This window comes from Pelodiscus sinensis, chromosome 3 (assembly GCF_052426305.1).
Source record: "Pelodiscus sinensis isolate ZL-2025 chromosome 3, ASM5242630v1, whole genome shotgun sequence".
NCBI classification, from domain to species: domain Eukaryota; kingdom Metazoa; phylum Chordata; order Testudines; family Trionychidae; genus Pelodiscus; species Pelodiscus sinensis.
Genome location: NC_143054.1, coordinates 155642523 through 155659251, shown reverse-complemented (window position 1 = coordinate 155659251; position 16729 = coordinate 155642523). Strand labels below are relative to the sequence as shown.

At 43.2% G+C, this 16729-nt stretch overlaps 1 protein-coding gene across 7 annotated transcripts in view; it reads right to left on the bottom strand.

The window, feature by feature from the left end:
- Positions 1-16729, bottom strand: part of MARK1 (microtubule affinity regulating kinase 1) — a 112510-nt gene that overhangs the window by 80525 nt on the left and 15256 nt on the right. The window lies entirely within an intron of this gene.

Genomic DNA, 16729 nt, shown 5'->3' with positions numbered 1-16729 from the left:
TCCCTGAAAAGTAAATTGTAGTGTGTGTGTGTGTGTGTGTGTGTGTGTGTGTGTGTGTCTGTCTGTCCTTCTCTAAGTCTCCAATGCTGCGTCAAGCCTCACACCACTTTGTCTTGCTTGTTCTTTTCCATTCTTCCTTTTCTTTCTTCAATCATTTGCCCACTTTCCAGCTTTCCAACTTAGAAGAAACAGCAACAAGAGTACCACAGGTCATAGCTAAATAGCCTCTTGCTCTTCATCTCATCCCCTTGGTAGGAAAAGAATGAGACAGACATTATTCAGGAGAACATGCCCTGACCGTGTCTCCCAACTCTCAATGAATCAGCTCTTGGGACTGGAGCCAGTACCCTGAGAGCATGGAGACTAACCCAATAAAAGGAGCAGCAGTGGGAATGCATGTGTATCATGCCTCAGGGCCCACAGTAACATCTCCAACCACCAGCTACATGTCTTGTTTTCTTATCAGCTAGGCTTGACTTCAGATGAAATGGTATCAAATGGGCATGGACACAGTCACATTGTTATTTCAATTGTGGGGTTTCTTTTTTAATTTGAAAACTATACAAAATCCTGTTGTTATATTTTATATAGATTAATAATAAATTTCTATTCCTGTTTTAACCCATAACTAGAAAATTGGAGCAAACACCCACAGAGAAAAAGTATTTTAAATATTTTGTAAAACAATACAATTTAACTTGCCTTGTCTTAAGATAGTGAATTCTTAAAGGAAGGTCCACATCTTACTATACGTCTGTAAAATGTCAAGCACAATGGGACCCCAATCCTGACCGTGCAGCTAAACTTCACTGTAATGTAAATACTAAGGATGTTAAGAGGCAGATAACTGAGCAATTGTGTAGTCAATACAATTTGTATCGACTACACGATTAGTCAGTAAGGGAAGGTGCTCTGTACCGTCTTGCACAAGTCCAAGAGCTACCATGGCAGCCGCTCTGCAGTTTAAATGTCGTAGGAGCTGGGTGCACAGGGGACTGGGGAAAGAGCAGAGTGTGGACGTGCTGCCAGGATGTTTTCCCCGCTGCTCCCATTGGCTGGAATCCAGCTGGTGGGAGGCCGTGCCAGGGACGCGGTGCTGGAAGCGGCGTGGGGCACAAAGACAAGTAAGTGCCCCCTAGCATCCTCTTGCCCAGACCCCACACCCTCCCTGCACTCCCAGTCCCCACCCCACCAATTCCCTGCACTCTACTCTTGCATCCTCCCTTGCTCCTACACCTTCTCCCCTGGCCAGGCACCCTACCCCCAGCCTACTCCTGCATCCTCTCTCCTGGTCAGACCCTGCACCTTCCCTTGCTTCTGCATACAATGCCCCCACTCCCACTAGACACCCTACTTGCAGCCTGCTCCAGGACCCTACCTCCCTCCCATCCAGACCTCATATCCTCACTCCCTCCTGCACCCCACCTCTCACCCAGACCTTGCACCACAACTGATCCTGCACCTCACCGCCCTCCCAGATCCTGCTCCCCCATCCCTACCCCAGTCACTGGCAGCCCTGTCCCATACAATGAACCCCTCATTTTTTCCCATCCTAGAATCAAGGGAGTCCACAAAATCCACTAACTTTGGAACCCCAGAAGTGTAAATCTAGCCTACGGGAAGCCCTGAACCTCAGTCCTCCTTGTCCCTCCCCTTCCCACTGTGAGGCTGGAATACCAGAGGAGTGAGGTGTCTAGCTGGGGACATCAGTGAGGGTTGGGAGTTTTTTGGAGGGGCTTCCCCCCCCCTCACTTGTGTGGTCCCCAGCTTATTTTTCTGTGGGTCAGTGGTTCCTGACCCAAAGAAGATTCCCCACCCCGCTATAAAGAAAGAAAACATGGAAAGCTCTTAGTTTATCAAACTTCATTTTAAATAACACGAGAAAATTAAAACACTTAATCTGTTTAATAATTTAAATTAATATTTCCTTTCTTACTGGTTAAATTTAACCAGTCTCCCAAGATGCAGCACTAGCAAAATGGCTTGAACATAATTATGCAACTAACGGCGAGTTTCCATTAGCAACTTGTGGTCCATGGAAAGGTTTGCATTGGGCCAGGTGGGCATGGGCCAAAAAGTTTGAAAGCCACTGCTTTAAGTGGAAGGAGAATTAATTCGTATGGAAGAAACACAGCTAATAAAGCAATTGGCTGGCAAACTGGAAAACCCCGAGACAAAAGTAATGCAGAAAATAAAAATATTCTTAGATGTTATTTCCAGAAGGTATTGAATAAACAATTTTGAACAATTTGTCTGAACAATTAATTCCTTGTAGGCAGAGACAAACAGATCACCCTCTCTGGAAAGAACAAAAGATAGATAACACAAGACACCATATAACCCCCAAAGAATCCAACATTGCACACACACGCACACAAAACTACCAAGGATTTAAACAGAAGGAAACAGTAGCTAATATTCCTTCTGTGTTCAGTGAATGTAGGAGGAATTCACAGACATCAGGAATATATCACAACTTATTAAGTTTGTTTTCTTATATGTAGTAGCTAAAAATGTCACACAACTTCTATTAGGGATGTGACGGGTAACCAGTTACCTAGTAAGCCAGGGCTACTCAACTTTGGAAGCTCCAGGGGCCACAATGATACTCACACCCCATGCCGAGGGCCGCAACTTAAGTGCGGTTGCATATACATGCAAATATGTATGCAAATAGCTTTTCACACTGATGGGCATGAATACAAAGCACTTCCCCCAATGTCCTGGCACCTCCTCCCTGAGGGCTAGAAATGCTGACACCCTGTACCCGTCTGTTCCAGCCAGCCTGTCCACTTGCGTCTTTCTATGCTCACCCAGCCTGGCCGTAGCCACGCAGTCGGGGACCAGCCCCAGAGGTGCCGCTGCCATGCAGCCCCAGGCCAGCACTAGACTTCATGTGTGCAGCAGCAATGCCTCTGGCCTCCGAGGCCGGACTGGGACTGCATGGCCACGGAAACAGAGCCTTCAGACTCCAGAGTGGTTGGAAGCTAGAGGTGACGCTGTCATGGCCACACAGTTTTGGGCCAGCCCCGGAGGCACCATTGAGGAGCCTCAGCTCCAGTGCTGCTTCCTCCTACTGCAGTCTAATCTGCTGTGGGGAAGAGGCAGGGCTCTCCAGCAGCCGTGAGGAGGAGTAAAGGTGGGGCTGAGCTTCCGCCCCGCATGCCACTGAAAATAGCCTTGTGTGCCAATTATGGCAGGCGTGCCATAGGTTGCCAACCCTTACATAAGATTTTAATGTATACCATTGACATATCTTAACTTAATGGTGACATTTCAGAGGTATGTGGATATTATCATCAGGACTGGCAAGTTCAGAATGACCTCTTTTCTCTTATATATTGGTATCTGATCTTTCCCTTCAAAGTACTCACACAAAGTAACTACTAACGTTTCATTATAAAATGCAAACATCTCAATTCTCATGAATATGATGTTGTTACAACATTTTCATACATGATTAAAGAGAAAAATCAATATAATCTAATCTCAACATGATATAAATGTTATAATCATGTTATAAATACTGCAAAAAGGGTTTAGTAAACTACATTGACACTATCCTGAAAATAAGAACTTCTTACTATACCAGTCTGTATCTCTCAAAGAAGAAATATGGAAACAGGTAACAAGAAAAAAAAAAATCAGGTACTTAAAAATACCGAGAACCCAAATTAAGAACATCTACAGGGCTATCTTTCTGTTCTTGCAAAACATCACAACTGAACCTTCCCCTGACAACCTTCTCTACTGATCAGCAGAAAGACCTCAGGCTCTCTGAAGAAACCCAAAAATTAAACACCACAATAACTGCATCATCTCTTCATTAGTGGTGCTTGTGGCAAGTCCAAATAACCACAGATGAGGTATATTCTGGAGAAAAAACACAGAAGGGGTGAGGGGAGTCATTAAAGAGGGAATGAAAGACCAAGTGACATGAGAAGGAAAAAAGGAGGTATAAATTGAAGGGCAAAAATAAACAAAAAAGCAAAAACAATGAAAAACAGAGGAAAAACAAAAAATTCTGAACAGAAATCAAAGACACAAAGGAAAAGGAAGAAATAATAAGACAGGGTTTAGAACATGGGCTCCCAAACTGGGGGGGCATGAAGAAATTCCAGGGGGAGCATGAGGCAACCCAGCCCCTCCCCTCCCCCCGTCAATACCCCCTCCCACACAAGTTTTGCTGCTATTTTTATCTTTCGCCCTGGTCAGTACCTTTTTTTTTTCTGCTCAACAACTTTTGCTGCTATTTGGGGGGGGAGGGCGTGAGGGTTTCTCAAAAATCAAAAAGGGGTGTGATGCCAAAAAGTTTGGGAACCACTGGTTTAGAGCAAGATAATGGGCCCGTGAGAATAGAAGAGACATGGACAACACAGCTAAGACTAGAAAAAAAAATCAGTAAAAATGTGGAAAGAAGCATTTAACAACCATTCAGACTTATTTCTGAGCAGTTGTGTATAGTGCCACTGGACAAGTGTAGCACTTCAGAGGAAAAAAAAGCAGTTGTTGCCCCAAGCAGCTTGTAATCAAGGTCAGATATGACATGATATACAGAGGGAAGCCCTTTCTCTCACCCTCAGATGCCAAGCCTTCCTGATGCTCACCTATGTAATATTTTTACTTGCAAAATATGATCACCCTTTGCATTCCCCTAGTCTTCAGGATTAGGGAGTAAAACTCTGGTAACTAACAAGAAACACTACCAGAAAACTTTGCTTTAGCAACAAGCAGCACACACAGAAGTCGTCACTATTAGACTTTGCTGGGAGAGGTATTACCCCTGTAAGGCTGAAGTGTTAGGACCATTTGGAAGCTGGAGCTACTATAGAGAACTGCAGCCCACCTAAGTGGACCTGGAAACTGGGAGCACTTTAGACTAGATCTCTTATGATCTGAACTGACATCTCTATAATCTATCTGACCAGTAAGTTGCTACATGGAACACAAAATAAATTTATAGTATTTTATATTTATATGTATTTTTATAATATAAATTCCTAAATGGATGGTTACCCAAGAGATTAAAGCTTTCTCCATGATATACATAATTGATGAAGAGTATGTAGGATCGGCACCCACAGTAATAAGTGGGTACCTAATGCTGTATTGCAATAAGCAGAAGTTATAAATATAATCCCAAGAACAAAGAGGAACTCAGGTAATTTGTTGTTACCTCATTGTGCTCAGTGTACCCTGGATGTTGGAGGCAGTCACTTGAAATGAAGTGGGCAATTGGAGGTCAGATTGCTCACTTCAGACCCTTCATCCATAACAATTAAGGGTAATAATGTTGTGCATTACACAAGTGTACCTATTAAGTGCATGAGTGCTTGGGATCTAGGAGAATTATGAATTTAAATTCCCAAATTTGTCTTTTTAAGGTATGCCATTTCCCTGGAGGACAAGTACTGAAAAGTCAGATGTGAAGTGACTGCTTTGCAAAAAGCACATGCCCATGGGTAATAGGGTATTTGTATCTTGTTTTTCTGAAGAGTTCATTTGAGGGCATAGCAATTGTCTGATTTCAGCTGCATAGCGCTCGGGCATTTGACATTCTGGATGAGGTACAATGCATGCCGTGATAAGCATATGTACTACCATGAATCCTGAAGGGTTGTGGGGTTACTGATCATTGTAGCACTGGAGAAAGTTGGTAGGCTTTGCATCTATTATTCTGGCAAGGTCTGGTTCCACTTTGAACTGGTGTGTCTTGGTCTGCAGGGAGCTTATTTCTGATGACTTTGGTGAGATGGAGGATGGGGGGCTTGAAGGCCCAGAAGACGGAAGTTCAGAAAAAAAAAAAACTTCTGTGCAGATGTGGTCCCTATCAAATAAGGGCTATTATTATTCAATGATACCCCATATGGATTCCAATAAAGGGTGTGCAACAGTGGCTTTTTCCTTTATTGATACAGGTTCTCCCAGCATATTTGGGTGTTTCTTCGCATGATGCAATTTACGCCTCTAGTGGGGTTTTCTTGTTTAATGCATACGGTTCTAAGTATGTTCTGGTGCCTGGACACCCTTCAGAGCAAATTCTGCGATATCTGCATGCCTGACTTGGGGTGTCTGGTGCACTTGCTTGAGCAATGGAAGCAAATGTGGTGATCCGGGGGTTTCTTGAATATAGTATTTTATACAGTTCCACTGTTGAAGCTAATCATGGCATCCAGAAAGTTGATGCTGCTGTTGTAATGGCCTGGAGAGAGAGTATGATAGAGGCACAATAGCTGTTAAAATGGAAATCTATGAGGAAGTTTAGATCTTCTGTCCAGAAGATGAAAATATCAATATATTTCATATTGTAGATTTTGAGGTGCATTTTTCTAGAAATTCTTCAAGATAGCCCATGGGGGAAAATGGCATATTGAGGAACCAGCCTGGCTGTCCCCATGATTTAGGCCAAGTGTTTGTTAAATGTAAAACCCTGGGAGAAGATGAAATGGATGAGTTTGGGGATGTTTTGGATAGATTTCCAAGCATTGGGTATTTACTTGCATATATTTGAGGCCGGCTGCCATGATGAGGGATACTGATGTATAGGCATTAACAGTGTTCTGAAGCTTGTGTTCCACTGGTTGTGAAATTGTTCTAATTAATTCCATGTTTTGTTTTTGTGTTGAATGGCTGTCAAGTTTTTGTTTTATTGGGGTTTTTTGTTTGTTTGTTTGCGCTTCCGGTATGATCTATAGGTAGGTTTCCTGATGCGTTTCTATAAAGAACTGGTTAAAACTTGACAATTTCTATGTTGAAACGTTTTCAAGTTCTAAATCTCTATATATATTTAAAAAAAACTTTCAGCACATCACTCTGCAGTCCACAGCTCCTCCTCCCCTTTCCCTCCCTGTTGCTTATCAGCCAGGGGGAAGAACGCGGAACCCAGAGAGACTCTAGAGCAGTGGTCCCCAACGCAGTGCCTGCGGGCGCCATGGCGCCCACCGGGGCATTTATGTGCGCCCGCTGAATCATCTGGGTTGGCCCAGCACACGGCACATGTGCAGAGCCAGCTCTGGGCACAGAGCGTGTGGGCGGCCCCTGCCCCAGGCGCGCAGCACATGTGCGGTGCCGGCCCTGTGCACATGGGCGACCCCACCCCAGGTGCATGGCACATGCGTGGTGCAGGATGCGTGGTGCAGGGCGCGCGGTGCGTGTGCGGCCCCGCCCCCAAACACCCAGCGCGTGAGCGGCCCTGCCCCCGAACGCCCGGCAGCTCCTAAAGGTTAGGGACCACTGCTCTAGAGAGCGTGCGAGGCCACGTAAGGTCCTAGAGAGACCCCGTGCCCGCGTACACTTGGGGGGAAAGCATGGGGCCTGTGAGGCCCCAGAGAGGTCCCCTTCCCCCCAGCTGCTGGGGGGGGCAGGGAGAGCCAGGTGCACCCCCTTCTCAGTCCCCCTCCCAGGCAGCCAGGGTAGGGGGGAAATGCTGGAGTTGGGTGAGGGGCAAAAGCTGGGGTGGCCTCAGACCCCCCTGGCTGCGGGGGAAGGAGAGGAGGGAAAGCCTCACCCCACCCAACCCCTTGGAGGCTGGAGGGAGCAAGCTGGGCCAGCTGCGGCCTCAGCCCGGCCCAATCTCCCAGCGACTGGAGGGCAGCGGGGAGAGCCGGGGCTGGCTTGCCCTCAGGGGGGGACCTGGCAGCTGGAGGAAGGGGGGGGGAGGGAGAAAGAGCTAGGATAGGCCAGGGCTGCCACACCTCAGCCTGGCTCTCCCCAGCGGTCGGGAGGGAGCCAGAGTGGGGGGGTTGGCGAGCATAGAGAGCAGGGAGCACCACCTCCTAGCATTTGTACACGTTCCTGATGAACCATAATTATTAGCAGCACGAACCTTTCAATAAGTTATATTAAAATATGTTTTCTTAATAAAAGATCATTTCTAAAATTACACAGAGTGCTCTATGAAACAAGGATTTATGCTAGTTAGTTAGAATTTCTGTATCCTAATGGAATATTTTATGTCACAAAGTCTGTTAATAATACACATGCACATACCTCTCAAACATTTATTTGGCTGACAGTCTGGAGACTACAGTGTGTAAAGAACACTCCTTATAATTATTTTGGATAAAAATATATATAGGCTAAAAATGAATCTGTAAATACCAAATCCAACAGGAAGTGTTTGAAAAACCACCATAGGGTTCTTACTTTGAGCTCAAGATTTACATTACATAGAGACTCGCAGTCTTGCCATAGTACACAGATTGGATCTAGCTTTTCCCAATTGTGGAAACCTTTTCGACACTTTATAAGCAAGGATAAGTAGAAGATATAGTAAGCAATGAAACCACCAGCATAGCTGGAGACTCAGTTGCAACACAATATATCCCTAATGTCGTGTATAAGTTTGACCTTACCAGAGGAAAGAGCTGCATTTTAACTGTGTAACTTGTTGAAGTAAAAGGGCATTGCACTCTTCAGGAACACTATTGCAATGCAGTATGGTGCTTTTCATTCTTCAAGGGTATATCTAGACTGCACTCTAAAATCGAAATAAGATACGCAATTTGTGCTACGCAAATTGCGTATCTTCTTTTGATTTTATTTCAAAATAGAATGCTTCAAAATGTGGCGCATCTACACAATGCCAAATTTCTAAATAAAGCACTATTTTGAGACATCCCTTATTCCTTGTAAAACGAGGCTTACAGGGATGCCAAAATAGCACATCCGTTATTTCGAAAATTATTTTGAAATAGTGGACGCATTCCTTTGACGCGGGGTAGCTATTTTAGGATATCCTGAAATAGCCTTGCAGTCTAGATGTAGCCCAACTGTGAAATAAGATAACTATGTTGTATCCAACCAGTATTTACAGTGCAGTACTTACAGTACAGATTTGCTCTAGAAGAAAAGGCATCTTCACGTAATACAGAAAACAATCGTTCTTTCTTCCAATAAGAGTGCACTCTATCTTGATTTTAATACAGTTTTAATAAGTGATTAATTAGCATCAATCAGTTGAGATGATCTTAACTCTTTATGAGCAATTCACCTATGTGTCAAAAACGTTGCATTGCCTTAGGATTTAGCAAACATGGCCCCAACCATATAAAGACTTAAATTTATGACCCCATAGCACGTACATGGCACATGGACTTCTTACAAGGTACCAAGTCAAACATGTGACAAGTCTTTTCAAGATCAGAGTTTAAGTTGCAAATACTCCATGATAGTGCACTCTTGAGTTGATGTTCTTACATAATATAATCTTTATGGATGCTGAGACAATTAAAGATCGTAGTCAGACTATCCTGAGTTTAGCAGTAAAATATCTGAGACTCCAAAAGTAACATCTAAGACCATAACTGCAGTCAAAAGCAACATTCACTGAGAAAGACATGATACACATCAAAAATCTTTAAATGGTCAGAGTGGATTAAATTATAACAACTGCCTTTGGATACTGTAGGGGTGTGAAAGACTAGTCGACTTTCCAGTAAGCAAGTGCTTATCAGATAGTCGACTACTCGCTTTCACTCCCTTCCTGCAAGGTGGGGGGAAAGCGGGAGAGAGAAGGTGCTTCAAAGCAGCAGCGCCCCGTGAAGCCTGGGGCCAGACCCTGGGTTCCACACAGCACTTTCACTTTGAAATGCCACATACAGCCCTAGGGCAGCTGCATGCAGCGTTTCAAAGTGGCAGCGCCACGTGGAGCCAGGATCTGCTGCTTATAAATGCCATGTGCAGCTTGGGGCCAGCTGGAGACCTGGGCTGCACACACCATTTCAAAGCGGCAGTTCCTCATGGAGCCCAGGGCCGTTGGGAACTCAAGAGTCCCCAGATGACCCTGGGCTCCATGTGGCACTGCCACTTTGAAACACTGCATGAGAGCACAGGGCCAGTGAAGACTGCCTGAGACTGCATGCTGGCACCATGCTCCCCACAGCGCTTTCGCCTTTCAACACCCTGGAGCTGTTGCTACACTTCAGAGGCAGAGGCACCCTTACTGACTAATTGAACAGTCAATGAAAATTGCATCAACTATTCGATTAGCCAATTAATCTAAATTTAACATCCTTAGGATACTGTCATTCATATTGAACTATATAAGCACAACACTAATTATATTCTTGTGACAGTCAAGTTGAAGAGAAGAGCCAAGGCCAAAGAATAAGAATTAAACAGAAGAAACAGAACCGGATATTTTATTGCCAAGAGAGGATCAGAAAGAAAGTCTCAGAGACACAGAAAAAAAATTTACAGATAGCTGACAGTGGGAAAAGGACCTTCTGTCCATGAAAGAAAGAAGGAGAATCTCTTGAGAAAACTGACAATGAAATTAGGTGGAAAAGACAAGTAGTAAAGAAATTACAATTACGGGTAAGGAGAGGTCAAAACAGAATGAAACATTTATTCAAACATATAAAACCTGGCATTAAAACTATTTAAGGATTCAGAGGACATAAACTACCCAGGGAAAGTGCAGCTTCACACATTACTCTCTCTCCAGTTCTTGAAGGGCTGGGATAAACACAACTTCCACACTGCAGCCTTCTAACAGTCCAGGAAGCAAACCATCAAGTGGGTCACGAGATGTGACTTTCACTCTCTCAAACTACAGACGTTCCACTGAACTCAAACTTATGGAACACAGTGAGGGCATAAGAAGGAAGCATTTTTGTAGTAATACAGGGGAGGTTATAATCGAGGCATAGATCGTGCCCCTGACCTTCTCTGTGTTAGGGGAGATGGGAGGAGGCAGAAACTCAGTATTGATACAAAGGGGCAGAAATGTGTGACCTTCCCATCCCTCTCACATCATCAACTAAACTCAGAGGAGTGTTGCCAACTCCCAGGCTGAATCTTCCACCAACAAAGAGACGGATCTTGGCTGAGGGAAGAAGAGGCTCAACGTCTGAGCTCGTAGCTTTTCACAAGCATCGATATCAACAGATCCACCTCTCTGTCAAACACACTTGAATGCAGACACAAACAATTAAACCTGCAGGTCATAATGCTTCCTTTGCCATAGACTTCTACTAACCCTAGAGCTAATTAAAAATGAAGTTATATATTGAACAGATATAAGTGAGATTTCAGTGTTTTCAGGTGAAACTGATTTACAGTCTTCATATCTGTTTAGTCCTCATTCCTAACCCTCATTTTATTGACTGATGGAAAAAAATGAGAATGTTATTGAAAGAACACAGTAGAAAAAAAATATAGCTTAATGTATATTTCTATATACTCTTCAAGTTCTGAAACTACTATTGTTTTTTCTAATATGCCTTCACTTTTATGCAGTAAACTTCCCAATTTTTTTTTCAATGTCCATATTCCACAAGTTGTTAGAAACTACTTGCACTTCTTCAAGGTTATGGTTAAGTTAATGTGCTAACCATGCATTGTGTCTGAAGGATAAGAATTATTTTAAATAGAATGGAGGAAATTCACCTTTTCATTGTCACGTGCAGAATATCTTTGAGAGTATCTGGAGAACTGCTAATTATTAAAGGAATACATGTACAGTAAAATCTATAGTCCTTTGTAATTTGAAGAGCTCTATGTTCTCTTTTAGGGATATCGGTTTCATTCACTAACTCAATGAAGAGTTTTTATCCTGAAATTTCTGAAGAGGCCTGAAGTGCAAATTTGTTACCCATGGACACAGGTGGCCAACACAGTTCTCAGAAGGTACCTATTTTTAGCAAGTCTCAGAACTCATACCTAGAAATAACTGAAGATGCTAAAGGAAACTTGGACAAAACTGACATCAAATGCATATCCTTTGGAGATGAATTTTTAAAGCCTCACTAATTCATGTATTTTTTCTCTAGAGTCTTTCAAGTAACTGTAATAGATACTCTAAAATCTTCAGTTTGCTTCATAATTCTTTCTCGAGATACTACTAACATATCTGATGATGCTTTATAAGAAGTTCCTTCTATGAAGATACTTTTAGCTAAGAAAGTTACAGTTAATATACTGTCTTATAGTAACAAAACAATATGCTCTCTCAAATTCTAAAAATGTTTAATCTCAGTTGATATGGAGAAATTCTCATTATGTATTTACTATATCATCTAGTACAGAACAAAATGTGATAAATAACTTACTTGGGGGGGGAAGGAAGGGGAACCACTGATTAAGGAAAAATTATCTTCATCTGGTTGAACATTTAAAGTTGTAATAGTCTAACAGTCTAACAGCAGAAAGCTCCACACATTCTGCTAAGCATTTCTGTGATCTCTTCATCAGACCTGTCTGTCAGAGTCAGATTATTTCTTTATTAAAATGGTATTTGGGATGCATACACATGGCTATCACTTGTCTGACAAAGAACAGATACATTATATAACCCTGGTGAAGACACTGCGCATTGTGTACAATTTGGTTCATGTCATTGAAGAACAAAAGAATTGGAGATAGAGGGAAGGGAAAGGTGGGAATCAAAAGATAGTTAGGATAGATGACCAGAGAAGAGACAAAGGGGGGAAGAGAGAGAGAGAGAGAGAAAACAAAGTAGGATATTACATAACAGTTTGGAATATTAGCATTTGGGAGAGGGTAATTTACAGTAGCCAGCAGCACACAAATGAGCAGAAGTAATGTGCATCTCAAAGATGATAGATATTAAAAAGCATGTTACAATAAATCTATTGAAATTAATCAGCTGAAATACCATCACCATGTTTCCACTAGATCAGTGGTCTCCAACCTTTTTACACCAAAGATCACTTTTTAAATGACAGACCAAGCCAAGATCTACCGCCCCGCCCCTTCCTTGAAGCCCCACCCTCTCTATTCTCCTCCTCTCTATCACTTGCTATTCCCAATCCTTATACTGCTGCTTTAAAAAAAAAAAAATCTTCTATAGGAAGAGGTTTTTCCAACATTTGGCCTGTGTAGACTGGACCAAATGTCAGAAAAAAAAACCCTTCTTTTGGAAGCCCCCTTATTCCTTGTGGAAAGAGGAATATAGGGGTGACTGAAAGAGCATGTCTGCTCTTCCACTAAAAAAAGCGGAAAACAAATGCAACCCTGGATGCTGAAGAGTTTTTCTGGGATATCTCCAGAATCCTGAAAAACTCCTGCAGTCTAGCTGGACCCTCTCTGGGTTGAGACAGGATGGGTAGTCTTTGGGATGGGAATGAGGGAATTGGGTGTGGGAAGGGGTGAGAGGTGCAAGCTCTGGGAGGAAATCTGAATGCAGGAGGTGGAGGAGAACGGGACACTGGCTCAGGAAGCCTGCTCCAGCACAGCTGGAGCTAGGCGCAGCCTCCCTGGGCTGAGCGCAGGGCAGCAGGGCTGGAACGAAGATAAGAGGCTGCCCGGCCAGCTGGCCATGGCACTCAGCCATGGTGCCCCATGCTCCACATGGGCAGGCGCAGAGAAGAAGCCGCCCGATCAGGGGCAGCCTCTTTCAGCTGAAAGCCACAGCCACGTGGCTGCGGTGTTTCAGCCCTCCCGGCCTCCCAGCTCCCACCATTCCACACAGCTACTCACCTGTGTTGTTGCTCGGTGAGTAGCTGCTCCTCAAATGAGGAAATCAAATGTAAATGTACTGCACAGGCGTGCAGTTCAGAGAGGGCTCAAGATCGACTCTTAGAGCCCCTGAGATAGACGGGTAGATCGCGATCTACCGGTTGGTGACCACGGCACTAGATTATATAAGCAAGGCCTCCTTAATTTACCTTGCTGTAAAATCACAGTGCCTTCCTTGTTTTCACTCTTCTTCTGATAGAATAAATGCCCCCCCCCCCACCTGTCTATAATCAGCCATCTTTAGCAGAAGCAAAGTGCTAACTTCACAGTACAAGGGACTTTTCTTGGGATTTTATAGCGAGATAATCCTAATATGTAACAGTCATCTCACTGAAAAAGAGATATTTTGTCAATGAATGCAAAGCCAAAGCCAGTGCATGGATTACTACAATAGAGTGAGAAAGTGTTTGTAAGCAAGTACTTGCTGAAATGAGGATTTGGGGCAAGGCTCAGAAGAGCAAACAAGTGTTAATTTAGTTTGTCTACTGGAGAAATAGCTCTCTCACATACTGAAATAGATTTTTCTTTCAAAGAATGGAAGGAAGAGAGGAGAAAGCAATTTCTGAATATTTCAACTTGTTGCCACTAGCATGCTTAATTGTGTTAGAATAGGCAGAGAATGTATATGAAGCTGCTCCTCAAGCAAGTTAATGTACGTCACCCGCCCCCTCAAGATATATGAAAATTGGCATAGGCATAACTCAAAGACATCTTAGGCAAAATACATCATGACATTTTTAAAATTACAATCTGCTGAATGTATATATTCTATGTCTGTATATGCATCCTTCTTGTATGTGAAGTTAGCAACATGAGGTGTGGATCTGTTTATAATTCTTAATGTTCTAATGAGGGTGATTAGTAATACTCTGGAGACATGACCCAGTGCTCACGACAATGATCTATACGTGGATTTGTTTTTCTGGTAAGCCCAACCTGTGAGTCCTACAAAGACATGGACAAACCACCTGATACTGGAACCCATTTTGGGTCTTGTACTTTTCCACTCAAGGTGAGAAAAGTTTGAACTGAACAGAAAGAATTCCTGACTTGGGCAAAAAGGATATTAAGGTGGGAAACCAAACAAAGGGAAACCAAACGAGGAGAACCCAACTTACCACCCTAGATGCCTGCTGGAAACACCTAAGGCTGAACAGGGGGAAGGATCAGGCCCAAGCTAGGAGGCTGCCTAGCTTCTGAAAAAGATTATTAGAACTGGAGTTAAGATAAGAATTTGCATGTAACTGGTTTCTTAGTATATTAGGATTAACTGGTGTGTTTTATTTTGGCATAGTAATTTACCTAGATCTGTTTTTACTTGCAATCACTTAAATCCTATTTTTACCTTTGTTTATTTTTGAGCTCAAGGTATATAATCGTTACCTCGGAGGAGCAACCACTTTGCATATCTCTCTTTCACTAATAAAGCTGACCCCTGTGATTGTGATGGGTTCAACGTACATTTGCGTGACAATGATATTCTTGTGATAAATTGTGGAACTACTTCATTAATCATATACATCATGAACCATCTTTTATGTGCTGTATCTTAATTCATTTCAGCTAGGACTACTACTAGAACAAACATCAGAGCAACTTTAAGGAGCTACAAGAAGTCCTGTGGCACCTTATAAACTAACAGATTTATTGGTGCATAAATTTTCGTGGGCAAAAACCTACTTGGTCAGATGCATGTAGTGGAAATTCCAGAGGCAGGTATAAATATACAGGCATAAGTCAAGAGTTCCAATCAAGAGCTAGAGATAACAAGGTCAATTCAGTCAGGGAGGATGAGGCCCACTTCTAGCAGCTGATGTGGAGGTGTGAAAACCAAGAGAGGAGAAACTGCTTTTGTAGTTAGCTAGTCATTCACAGTCTTTATTTAATCCTAAACTGATAGTATCAAATTTGCAGATAAATTATAGCTCTGCAGTTTCTCTTTGAATTCTGTTCTTGACTTTTTTTGTTGTAGGATGGCTACTTTTAAATCTGCTACTGTGTGTCCAGGGAGATTGAAGTGTTCTCCTACAGGTTTTTGTGTATTGCTAGGGATGTCAACTTGTAATTGACTAAACAATCAACCAATACACTTAGGTTTATCAGTTCATCTTGTCGACTACACACATTCCACCCCCCCTTTGCTGCTTCTGATACAGGGGCAGCAAGTGGGGGAGGGCAGGAGCCAGTACTGGGCGGGGGAGGTGAGGGGATCCAGCTTAAAAGTAAATTCCCCCCAGCACCACTCTGCGGTGCTTCTTTCCTCACTCTCCCCATCATCCCCCGCATGAGGCAGCAGTGCAAGGGAGGTGGGAGGAAGGGAGATTCCAGCGAAACAGCCTCTGTTTGCAGTAGGCCCGAGCCCTGTCACAGTGCTGCCTCTGATACAGGCAAACAGTCTGTGCAGTGAGCTGGTTTGTAAAGTGGCTCCCTACACTGACTGTCTTCCACCTGGCACCCTACTCTGCTGCCTCTGTATCAGAAGGCAGCAGTGCTCAGTGGCAGGGGGCTCCTCAGGAATGGGGCCAGAGCACACTGGCTGTCAGCCCCACCCTTGGGGACTATAGAATAGTAGAGTAACTAATAAGAATTAATGTGATTACTCGACATTCAATTACCCGATATCTAACATCCTATCGAATAGTTGTGTAACCGCTAAGATTCCATGCAATTACATGACTAGTCAATTACACAATATCTAACACCCTTAGTTAACATTACATCATCATCATCATCTTTCCAGCATCTACCATTAACATTGTTAACTACTGAACAAAGAACATAAAGTGAAGAGAAGATCTTAGAGGGAAGATCTGCACATAGGTGCTTCTGGCACCATGAGTAGGTGATTTAAAAAGTACTATTCCTCCCTCTATCACCTATCCACAATTGTTTCCAATCTGAAGACAATTTATACCTTCAAGTCAGCAGCACTGCTATGGACACACACATGGTCCCCCCAATATGCCAACATTTTTAGGGCTGACCTCGAACAACTTTTCCTCAGCTCTCTTCCCCTAGCATCCTTCCTCTACTTACACTATATTGATGACATCTTCACCATATGGACCCATGGGAAGGAAAGCCTTGAAGAATTTCAGTGGGATTACAACAATTTCCACTGCACCATCAACCTTAGTCTGGACAAAGAGATCCACTTCTATGACACTACAGTGCAATTAAATGATAGCCACATGAGCACCACTCTGTACCAGAAACCTACTCACAGCTATTCTTACTTCCATGCCGT